The sequence below is a fragment of the Dermochelys coriacea genome, chromosome 26 (genome assembly GCF_009764565.3).
Source record: "Dermochelys coriacea isolate rDerCor1 chromosome 26, rDerCor1.pri.v4, whole genome shotgun sequence".
NCBI lineage: Eukaryota > Metazoa > Chordata > Testudines > Dermochelyidae > Dermochelys > Dermochelys coriacea.
The window spans coordinates 4,471,353-4,483,489 of record NC_050093.1 but is presented as its reverse complement, the minus strand read 5'-3'; the positions used below and the strand labels follow the sequence as shown (position 1 = coordinate 4,483,489).

At 44.9% G+C, this 12,137-nt stretch overlaps 1 long non-coding RNA gene across 5 annotated transcripts; it reads right to left on the bottom strand.

The window, feature by feature from the left end:
• Positions 1-4,777: 4,777 nt before the first annotated feature.
• LOC122457532 lies at positions 4,778-10,904 on the bottom strand. 5 transcript variants are annotated; one of them, XR_006277092.1, is made up of 7 exons: positions 10,826-10,901; positions 10,290-10,354; positions 9,785-9,864; positions 6,200-6,323; positions 5,654-5,742; positions 5,420-5,558; positions 4,778-5,022 (listed from the first exon to the last, which is right to left on the bottom strand). It is a non-coding gene; the product is annotated as an uncharacterized LOC122457532 (long non-coding RNA). The 5 variants fall into 5 exon arrangements; XR_006277093.1 differs by lacking the exon at positions 10,290-10,354 and having other exon boundaries at positions 4,781-5,022; positions 10,826-10,904; XR_006277095.1 differs by lacking the exon at positions 10,826-10,901 and having other exon boundaries at positions 4,781-5,022; positions 10,290-10,558.
• Positions 10,905-12,137: the final 1,233 nt, after the last annotated feature.

Genomic DNA, 12,137 nt, shown 5'->3' with positions numbered 1-12,137 from the left:
AAGTTGATGATTTGAAGCTAGAGACTCCCCATGAGGCACACTTAGCAGGAAGAGATGGCACAATTCACCCGGTGGGCCCATGGTTTCTTGACCACTCTAGCGCTCAGTGGTATACAGCCAATATAGTCCAGCCCCACATGCACAGGATGGTGGCACTATATATCACAGGAACAACAGTAGCCACAGACCTTAGGCAGCAGTAAGGGCATGTTTCTTGCCTTATCCCATGCTTAGGATTAACCCTGAATCATCCAGCATGGCAGAAAGCAGTCATAATAACCCTGAACATACAGAAGGAAAGCTATGATTTGCACCACTTGAGCTTACCCCAGCTTGAAACCTGGGCTAATTTGACCAGAGCAAGCTTTTGCTTTTTCTTGTCATCTAACTAGAGAGATTTTTGCATTGGTGCAGCTACACCCATTGTTGCCCACTGAGGGCTGAATCATGGCTAATCCCCAAACATTGAGAAGGCCAGAATCACTTTTGAAAGTCTGACTAATTAAGCAGTGCCATCTTGATCACATAGGGCAAGAGCGGGTAGGAGGTAAAGCCTCTTTTGATTTGCAAATCACCTGCAGTCACTTTCCTAAGTACATCAGCCCCCTGCCATACATCTGCCAGCACAAACCAAGAGCCCTAGGGGGAATGTTTGTTCTTGCCCCTTCCCTAAATGAGGCGACAGCTGTTCCCAGGAACTGCCTGGCTGAAATCAGGTGGTTGAAGGGATAAGACCCACATGCAGCCTTCATTAATCATTACTTTAAAAAAAAAATAAGACAAGTGTGTAAATGCATGAGGGCAGCAGCTGTGGGATCAGCAAGTCCCATTTAGCACAGTACCTGCTGTCTCTTCGCAATGAAATATGGGGCTGTTTGTTTAGCATCCTGCTAAGTACCCTCCCCATAATGCACTTGTCCTCTAAGGCACTAGAAATAATATTAAAGAGGTTCAGGCTTCTGTGCTGAGCTGGCAAAGAGGAGGAACAGCATTCCCCCAGCTCTGTCACGCCCAGGCTGTAATAGTGCTTTTTCACAGCATAGCATGGATCTGTGTCTCACCTGGAGAAACAGCCTCAAATTGAATGTTCCCTCAAGGGGATTTCTAAGACCCCTCCATATTATCTGACTTCCACTTCCCCTTCTTTCTACCAAAGACAAAGTGGCAGTGTGTGTCTAGCAGCCAGTGTGGATTTTCCATACACAGCCCAGCTCCTACTGTCTCATACAGGAGTCACCAGGGACAGAGTTTTCTCATCCCAGTCACTGATAACAGACAGGTTTCAGAGTAGCAGCCGTGTTAGTCTGTATTCGCAAAAAGAAAAGGAGTACTTGTGGCACCTTAGAGACTAACAAATTTATTAGAGCATAAGCTTTCGTGAGCTACAGCTCACTTCACTAATGCATCCGATGAAGTGAGCTGTAGCTCACGAAAGCTTATGCTCTAATAAATTTGTTAGTCTCTAAGGTGCCACAAGTACTCCTTTTCTTTTTACTGATAACAGAGTTGACATGTAAGCAGTCAGGGATCCAATTAGTCCACATGACCCTAAATGGCAGAGCTAGCATTAATCAGCTCAGCAAGAACTACAGGGGAAGGGGAATTCTTCCTCCATTGGGCTCAGCTGCACATGGAAGTTATATTAACCAATGCTCTGAGTAGACAGCTGTTTTTAACCTGGGGTTAGTTGTCTGGGAATAACCTTCAGGTCAGGTCAGGTCAGCCACGATCAGCTGGCAGTTAAACCCAACCACCCCTCTCTACATAGTGAGGTTAGTGTTTAACCTGTGTTTATTAGGTTAGTTAATGTGGTTTTGAACACGATTAATTTTCTAGTGTAGACAAGCCCTGTTCGGCTGGGCCAGATCCATCTCAAACCACCTCTGGGCTGTAGTTTGCCTCTCCTGTCCTATTGGCACAAGTGTTAGGCCTCATCTACACTCTAAAGTCACCCCCAGTCAGCAACCACTGCCTGCATCTAGGGATCAGTAGAGTGTTATAAAGGCCACTCAGTTTGCACAGAGGTAAAATTTTAAGGTGCTCTGTTAGTGCTAACCAATTTGCCCTTGCCTGCATCCATGCAGCTATGCCTATTGCTATCGTAGGGCTACTCCCCACTATACAACAAGGACAGTACTAGGCTACGAGAAGAGACCTCTTATCTCAGTGGCAAGGCAGGAGGGTTCGCGACAGCATTTGTTGCATTTCAGTCCATTACTCCTCATTCACGTTTATCCTCCTTCCACTGCTCCTGCACGTTTTGCAACATTGCTAACGCCCTGCTGCATGAGAAGATGGACTGAGTTTGATTTTTAACCCACAGAATCTTGGTATTTTCTTGGTACCCAGCACCTTGTGCCCAGTGGGGTGTGCCCAGATAGACCAACTGAATGGAATCCTCTCTGTTCCCCTGGCTACAACAGAACACAGGACACTAGGACCCTAATGAGGCAAGAGTTTGGTTACAATTAAAAGTCAAGTTGGTATAGCTACAGTTGTTGGGCTTCATTCAAAGCATCACCCTCCCACAAATGTTTTTTTACACACACGTTTGCTTTTTGGGTGCCCCGTTAAGTCTTATTTCCTACTCATGTTTCTAACCCTCTTGAGCAGTAACTGCTCAAATGACTGTGTCCAGTAAGCTCAAAAGTTGGTTCAATAAGATACCTCCCCCATCTTGCCTATCTAAGGGTAGAGTCAGTCCATTAATCCAGCATTTGCTGTTGAGCGCATGCCCTCACTCAGCAAACGCTGCAGGAATCCCCTCACCAAACAAAAAATCTTTGAGTCAAGCTGGAAGCTTCTGAGGAATGTAATGAAAGTGGGGTGGGGGGGGGGGAAGAGTACAGAAGCTGGAAATAGGCTCCAAGGGATGGATCACTTGATTACCTCTTCTGTTCATTCCCTCTGGGGCACCTGGTGTTGGCCACAGTCAGAAGACAGGATACTGGGCTAGATGGACCTTTGGTCTGATCTAGTATGTCTGTTCTTATGTAAACAGGAATATGCTAGGGCAGAGGGTTGGTGCATCAGGTCTCGGAAATGGAGGAGCAGAGAGGCACACAGGGCTGATTTGAAGACACAGAACCAACCTTCTTGTCCATGGTAGACAAGGATTAGTCTCACTCCAGAACCCCTAACTAGTCTCTACAGCAGGCAGGATGATCAGCTGTCAACCTGCAAGAGTAGAGCTTGATTTACTCAAAGAAGCTTCCAGCCTGCTTATGCTGAAGTAATCACCTGATGGGGAAGAAGATTCCCCCTTTCCTAAGTTTTGGGCAAGGCAGTATGGGCCAGTGGAGGAGATTAGTGTGTGAGCTGGTCACAGAACCCTGAATGGCCTTTACAAGATGTACATACAGCACCTAGCACAACCAGGCTCCCTCCAGAACTCCAGGGCCTCCAGCTACTGTTGGTTTTTCTGTGTATGCAAGTGACTGCTCTTTACCTATCCACCCCAGATTCCATCAACACTTGAGTGCTAAGCCAGTCCTCAGATGCCAAGAACTTAATGCCCCAGAGAATAAGCTACTGCCAGGTCTATCTGGGCTTCCTTCAGATAAAAAGCCGTAGTTGTAGGGAAGATTTGAGTCTATTGGGGAAGCACACTCTTTCCTTGAGCCCCAGTAACCTTTATTTATTAAAGTTAGTATTCACATTCTGCTTGCTGCAGCTTTTGGAGCAGATTCACTTGCAGTCCACAAACTCAGCCTTCCCTAGAAATTCCAGGGGCTATTACATAGCACCACAGAATTAGCACTATCCAGAATTTGAGATGAGAGCACCATACTGTGGTCATTACTGGGATAGCACCAGACCCAACCCTGTACCTGCAAGCAGCAGGGAACAGAGACATGCAAAGTTTGAGTAGTACGTAAAACAGATTTTATTTTGGAGTCCAAGAAAGGTTTGGCCAGTGCACTGCACAGAGCGTGCGTATGGCTCAGACACGTGGTATTCCATAATCAGAAAAAGCTAGAGTTAAAAAAACAGGCAAGAAGGACTGAGTCCATTGGTCCCCAACTTCATTCACCCATGACAAGGCTGAGGAACCTCAGAACACTGGGGTAAGCAGCATTTGACCAATTAGCACCTCAGTTGATGCCATACAAGCTAAGAGTATTGAGACCAGTGCCAGTGAACCCCTTCTTCCCCCAGAGTACACGCTGTGCCCATTCATTTAGATCCACCTGTAAGTGTCCACAAGCTGGCAAAGGGCTCCCCCACATTGCATGCCTTTCTGGTCAGGTCATTATTAGGGATTTTTTTTTTAAAGTCTAAATATTTAGTAGGAAAAGCCAAGTAAATACTACAGAGAACAAGATTCTAACCGACAGTCATGTCCTTATCAAGTTCCGCACCACTTCTTGCTTGCTGTTTGTACTTGACAGTTAACACTCGCAGTTTGGCAAAATATGTCCATTTTTCAAGTGGAATAATTCAGATTTTGCAACACTGACAGAATTTAGAAATATTTTTCTTCTTCTTTTTAAGCAAAACCACCAGAAGGTTCTGGAAAAAAAAAATCTAAGCGTTTGTTTTTTAGTTTTGAGTGACTGTTTCAGAACTATTTTATCAGAGGAGTTTAAAGATGGCAGAAGTCAAAAAACTCAAACATTGCTGAACAAAGTTCAGTGTTTTAAATTAACTGAAAGTTTTGGTTCAACTCAAAACCAACTTTTCAGTTCACTGGCAAATCCAAAGAGTCAGTTCTTTGCAGAGTTGTAGGGCTGAAGCCTGGTTGCAAGGTGCAATTTGGAGTTCCCCTGTTACTTCTGACACCTCTTTAGTCATCCCAGCCCCACAACCTGGTTTATCTCTAGGGCTTGAGTTTGTTGTAGAGTTGCCCATCCATACCCATCCCTTCATAATGATGGGAGAGTTGCCACACGTCTTACCTGATGGAAGAAAGTCACAGGGGAGGGGAAAGGGAGGGTGGAAGAGACTGAGGAGCAGTAGCCAATAGAGCTAGGGTGGTTGGAGAGGGACACTCAGCCTGCAGGCACTTCTGCAGAACAGCAACTACAGAAGGGGAGAGGGAGACATTATTCCATTTAGTGTCAATGTTGACATCAGCACATGACAACGCTGGACAGTGGTTACACCAAGGGCATGACAGTTAAGTACCCTGGATACAAGTCACTTGACTTACCTCCCAGGTGTGTAAGAAGAGTGGGAGATTCACCCATCTCTGAAATGCTTTGAGCTTCTACGTATAGGCATTTGGGATGGTCAGGGCTGTCTTCCTGCTTCCACCCCCAGATGGACAGCAAGTTTTGAGCAGCTTTTGTTCCTGGCCACATCCTAACCTCCTTTCCCACAAGGGAGTATTGCTCAGAGCCTGGAATCAGCCATATACTTGGTGCAAAGAATTGCACACGTCCCTACACCTCCCCTGTATCACACGCAGGGTCCTTACTCTCCCATTTGAGGTCCTGGATGTTCTCCTCAGCCCTCAGAGCTCTGCACTCCAACTCCTGCTTCTCCAGTAGTGAGCACTCCAGGTGCAACTGCAGCTTCTCACCCAGGCTGGAATGGACAGAATTACGCCACTCCACCTGCACAGCGCAAGGGGGTCCAGGAGAAAGTAGATCAGTCACCAGAATCCAGACCTCCTCAGTGCTCCCATGAGAGCCATTGAGTGTCTGCCTACCTCTGGGCATGTGAGGCACTCCAGCTCATTCACGCAGCAGGACAGCTGTCTGGTCCACAACTGAGAACATTTCAGTTCCTCCTCAAGCTCTGAATTGAAAGATGCCAAGTCACTGAAGACACTGTCCACATTTCCCCAGCTCTCTCCATTAATGTGCTTACTTACTTTTGATTGTACACTCCAAGATGCAATGAAATTCGGCCTCCTCTAGAACAGAGCATGGCAGCTGTTTATATCACAGCAGCAGCGTTAGTCAGGGAGTGACAATTACTACCTCTCACACTGCAGGGGGAGATTTAAGCAGAGTTATCTAGTTGGGCCAAGACATTGGCAAAGTGGTCAGTGCCTTGTCTTCACATCACAGAAAGACGCTACCTTGTATAGTGCCACATGCCCCGTTGTGGAGCCATGGGGCATTCAGGCCAGTACTAGCACTCAAGTCACTGCAGAAGACTGGAATGCTTGCACACAGGAATAGTTTCCTGCAGCACATGCTCCAAGCCTGCGCTTCATCCCCCGCCCCCACCCCTATGGAACTGAGCTTACCACGAATGCGCTGGAGATAAAGTCATTCAGCATTTTGATTTGGTGTTCCTCTGCTCTGAGGCTCTGCCTGGGCAGGAGGAAGGGGACTGTCATGCTGGGGACTCGCACTAGTCTGAAGTGGAGCCTGGCAAAGAGTTTATTTGTATGACCGTAGCTCCTGAAAGTACCCCCCAAGTCCCATTGTGCAAACTGTTTTACAGAGGCCTGACCTACAGAGTTGTTCCATTAGAACTAGTGTTATTGTATACCGATTTAGTTAGACCGATGCAATAGAACCAGTCTGAAAAAAAAGACAAGGCGTTAGCTTAGATCGGTACATTTGCTGTTACAAGCTAAACCAACAGAATGAGTTTGAAACAAGTGAGATCAGGCTCCAGTCTAATTAAAATGAGAGTTAAACCCAGGTAACTGTATTTAGACAAGACCAGCTATACAGCAAGAGAAGCCCCAGCCCTGAAGAGCCTACAATTTAAGTAGTCATGCAGGATGGGAGGAGAATAGGGTGACCAAATGTCCTGATTTCATAGGGCCAGTCCCGATATTTGGAGCTTTGTCTTATATAGGTGCCTATTATACCCTACCCCCGTCCTGATTTCTCAAACTTGCTGTCTGGTTACTCTAGAGGAAAAGAGACTTACCCAAGGTCACAAAGTAGGCCAGTGACCGAGACGGGAATAAGATCTAGGTCTCCTGACCCCTAGCCCAGCATTTTAGCATCCAACCTAAAGCTTCCATGGCCTTTTTCCCTTATGTGCAATGTAGGGCTTGGCAGTGAAAGCGGGCTGTATTTGCGCAACAGGAATAATGTAATACCCATCTGATATAGTGCCCACCACCACATCTCAAGACGAGGCATCTCTCATAATCCCCACTTTACAGATGGGGAAACAGAGGGGTGGGAAGTGACTTGCTTAAAGTCAAGCTGGTCAATGGCAGAGCCAGGGCCAAGTCTCCTGACTCCCAGTCCAGCACTCAGCCCTCCAGGCTATACTACTGTCTCCCATGCACTAGACTCAGTCCCAGCTACCCTGCAAGGTGGGCTTAACCATCTCGGGAAAGTACAATTGCTATAAGTGTGTGAGCCAGAAGGCCGGATACTTTGTAGGATAGCCTGGATTATGGAACATTTACGCTAGTGAATAGCAGACTCAGGAAATAGAATCCTTGTATAGTCATGGCTAAACACAGCCAGGACCCATCAGATCAGAGTATGAAAAGGGTCCTAACTGGGAAAAAAATCAAGAATGCAGAGGACAGAGAAAACATCCTGCTCTTTTTCACAGCCAAGGCCATTTTGTATCTCTAGAAAATCCAAAAATACAGAAATCCCATCCTGGCAGTATCGGTTTGGAGGATCATTAACCAAAGCACCTAGCCTGGAACAAAAGGAGGAGGGGAGATCAGGGACTGCAAAGCGTTTGTGTTAACATCAACCTGATGAGTTTTGCATTTAAAAGGATACTGGTAAGGCTTTGACCTTAACACCTCAGTGAAGCTAGCAGTTATGTAGTCCCCACCCCGCTTGCTAGTGACAATTTTCTGTAGTCAGTCATCAGCCAGAGAAGATTTAAAGAAAGGGATGAAACTAAAAACCTCAGCCTATTTGACGCAACTGTGACATGAGTGCAAGACTCCTGTTACCAAATCAAACTAGGATCAAGGCCTTGTGTACACAGGAAAAGTTGCACTGGTTTATCTTAATCTGTTTTAAAAACCAATTTAAATTAAGCCAAGGTAGGCTTCTGGGTAGACACTCTTAATTCAGGTTTCAGAGTAGCAGCTGCTTTAGTCTGTATCTGCAGGTTTTAATTTGCCTCAGCTAAAGGGAAATAAAAGTCTAGTTTAAACCCAAAACATCCACACCAGTTTAAGTCTACTTAAAAACCAACACACATACTGATGTTAAGCCAGCACAACTTTCTCAATTAGACAAGCCTTAAGTAACAACTCAAGGTACATGGGTGAATCAGGCCAAACCATGGACTAATACTGCCACTTATCGGCTGTATTGGTTTGTCACCGTGTTTAGGATTTTCTTTGAAGTTTGTGTGGATCCTGTGATTCAGACCTGACCCATCCTCTCCAGGTGAGCATTGTGTTAGCTGATTACACTGAAGGGGTTTCCTAGGCTCCAGACTGAATGGCTATTTCACATTTTATTAATAGTTATAGCACTTACTATTGTCAAGTAATATCTCCAACATGAAGGTTGCTCACCACCACCTCCCACCTTTTGGGATTGCAACAGATCTTAAGACTTCCACCCTCCTTTGGGCATCAATCCATCTGGCTATGTTTCTGAGGTAGCTGGCTTACTACCTAGTTAGTTCTATTATCTTCTGGCAAAACTCAGCTTGTCATGCCAATGGGCTCATTGAATTGAAATTAATGCTATCCTCAGAATACCCATCTGACAAAGAAATAAAAATTTCCCCCTCTTCTGTTTTACAGAAGAGAGATTAAGTGATTTGTCCAAGGTCAAACAGGGGATCTGTGGCATAGCTAGAAACAGGGTCCAAGTCTCAGAGGTTCCAGTCAGTCTTAACCACAGAGATCAATCAAAATCTTCTCCCAAAATGGGCACTTAAGTTCCCCTTATTTCCCCCACACACCTCACCCCAGAATATTTCAGCCAGAGCAAAGCAATTTGCAACAAATTGGAGATGAGGCTTCCTTTCTCAAGTACAAAAGGAAACTGTCCACACTGAGGGCTAGACAACAATCAAGGAATAGCACTTGACCAAGCATACAGCAAATATGAATCTCATTGTTTAGAGTGAGCAATCTTTACTAGAGTTAGGAATTGAATGTGAATTGCCATAATTCACTACCTTAGCCCGGGGCTAGTTACAGTTCATTTTCACATCAGGTGAAAACTCTGGTGTCTGCTACAGAAAAGTTAGTTTTGTGAGAGTGTCTGCAATAGGGTGACCAGATGTCCAGATTTTATAGGGACAGTCCCAATATTTGGGGCTTTTTCTTATATAGGCTCCTATTACCCCCCCACTCTCTGTCCCGATTTTTCACACTTGCTATATGGTCACCCTACTTTGCAGTACTATAGATTCTTCTACACTCACCAACTCAAGAGGAGGTATTCCATCTGACAGAGAACAGATTTTCAAAGCTGAATGTGGGTACCTAGCAGAGTAGCTAACAGGCACTGGGAAATCCATGTGTCTAAAAGAAAAGGAGTACTTGTGGCACCTTAGAGACTAACAAATTTATTAGAGCATAAGCTTTCGTGAGCTACAGCTCACTTCATCGGATGCATCCGATGAAGTGAGCTGTAGCTCACGAAAGCTTATGCTCTAATAAATTTGTTCGTCTCTAAGGTGCCACAAGTACTCCTTTTCTTTTTGCGAATACAGACTAACACGGCTGCTACTCTGAAACCATGTGTCTAAGGCAGGCTTAAATCCCTCAGATTTACATGAATTCACAAGAGCTCTTCCAATCATTACACAGGCTGCTTCAGTGTTGTTGAGTGGCTAGTCTAAAGCAAATGCACACTCAGTCTAAAATAGTCTGCAACTGCCCCAAGAGCTATTACACATGGCTAGAAGGGGTTATTTTGAGTCTTACCACCCCATCCTCTGGACACCCAGGGCCACCAGACATACACAGTGGAGGCTGCTACTTCTTCTGAGGCTCTAACACACCATCTAAAGAGAAGAGATAGTAACAGTTTCCCCACACACACTTCCTCAGATATGGATACAGCCAGATCTCTTGTTAAGAAGACCACGGTACTAGAGTTAATGGGAATCAGATTTCACATGTCTAATGGAAGACAACATGCAGGAAAGGCAAGACCACTGTAGCAGAGGAATACAAGTAGTTATCTTTATGCCTTATACCAGAAGGTAGCAAGTTAAAGAGTAATGATTATTAATCTCATTTAAGTTACAGCCCAGTTTTTCAGAAACTGCTAGCTATTTTGGGTACCCAGTCAGACACCTTAAAACGCTTGACTTTTAGAAATTGCTGGGCACCCACCAAAAAATAAATCCATATACAACAAGACACCCACCACCACAACATATGTGTTAAAGGTGTCCTCAGTCAGATAACTAGAGTCACTACCTACTTTTGAAAATATTAGCCTACAGCTTTGTTCAGCAAGAAGAAAGTTATATCAATGCAGGAGAGGGTCTGGAGGAAAGAAGAAGCAGCTTTAAGTTGGGTTTTTTGTTTTTTTTAACCAAAGTTCAGAGTTCTGACAGCAATTTAAAAAAAAAAAGAAGAATTCAAATTTAGGAAGCTTTCATTCAGCTCTAGGGTTACTAGACTTGGAGCCCATTATCATGTTTAAGTCCTAGAGAACTATGACTGAGCAGGTCATTTAACCAAAGAGACTACCACTAAAAATTGATAGGTTTCAGAGTAGCAGCCGTGTTAGTCTGTATTCGCAAAAAGAAAAGGAGTACTTATGGCACCTTAGAGACTAACAAATTTAGTTGAGCATAAGCTTTCGTGAGCTACAGCTCACTTCATCGGATGCATTAGTGAAGTGAGCTGTAGCTCACGAAAGCTTATGCTCTAATAAATTTGTTAGTCTCTAAGGTGCCACAAGTACTCCTTTTCTTTTTACTAAAAATTGATGTTATACATTAAAACACAAACCTTTTATACACTGGCAGCAAAGTATATTCTTCACACTGGTCCAGGGGTGCCTGGAGGAAGCCATTGCTTAACTAAACTCATAAGGCACCCACCCCTGCTTCTGGATCACTTATATTAAGTCTGTGTTTCTTGGCAAGATCAGCAGGGCTCTTTCATTGGTGAAGCCACACCAGTTAGTTAGTACCTCCAAGACTATCAGCAGCCAGCAATTAGCTTTAAAGGCATTGATACTGCTGCTCCTTCCTCATCCCTTACAAGGAAGGTGCTAAGTGACGAAAGGAAACTCCTTTCATCAGGAGGCAGAAGGCTTGTCAAATGAGAAACTATTACAGCACATTGACAAATAGATCTCGTGCAATCTTCCCCAAGCAAGTGAGAATGACTCATTGACAAGCACCTCAGTTATAGCAAATACACGCTTAATTCCAGCCCATTCATGTTCACAGGGATTCTTTTATTTGTTTTTTTAACAAACCTCACAGTTCTGCAGAGATTTAAGGGCAGGTGCCTGGCTCCAAGACACTCCTGCTCTGTGGCTGTTTGCATGGCCTTTGTCCCAGCTGCTGCAGGGCTTTAGGAATCCCTTCTCCCAGCGTGACCAGTGTTTGAAATCTCTTTTGCCTGAGGTCACTTATGAACTTTGGTTCCAATGAAGTGAGCTGTAGCTCACGAAAGCTTATGCTCAAATATATTTGTTAGTCTCTAAGGTGCCACAAGTACTCCTTTTCTTCTTATGAACTTTGGACCCTCTTCTGTAATTGATGTTTCCAAACCAAGAACAAGCGCCAGGGAACAGGCAAATCCAGTCTCCCTTAGCTGGACAGAGGGTTCGCTCTGCTGCCATAATTTAAAGCAGTTATCAAAGTGCCTTAATCATAAGACTTTCCTTTAAGGGGGATTGTGGCCCTGCGCTAGAACTTGGGAGGCTCCTGTTGAGTTCCTGGTTCTGCTTTGGAACAGTCTCCATCTCAGGATTTTTTGGACCCTGCCTTACACTTGCTAACCCATCGATGATGGCAATACTGCTGCCTGCGTGCTTTTGGGCAAGGCTCTGATTCCAAAGGTATTTAGGCTCCTTTCACTGAACTCCATGGAAGTTAGGAGGGTAAATACCTTAGAGGGTCTAGGCCCTAATCTCTCTGTGCTTCAACTCCCCTTCTGTAAAATAATACTTCCTCTCTGCCCACCCTTTGTCTGTCCTGTCTACTTAGACTCTTTGGCACAGTGATTGTTTCTTACTAGGTGTATATGCAGCACCTGGCTCTATGGGGCTCAATATCAGGGTACAAGAAATATATGGCAGAGCTGGGAT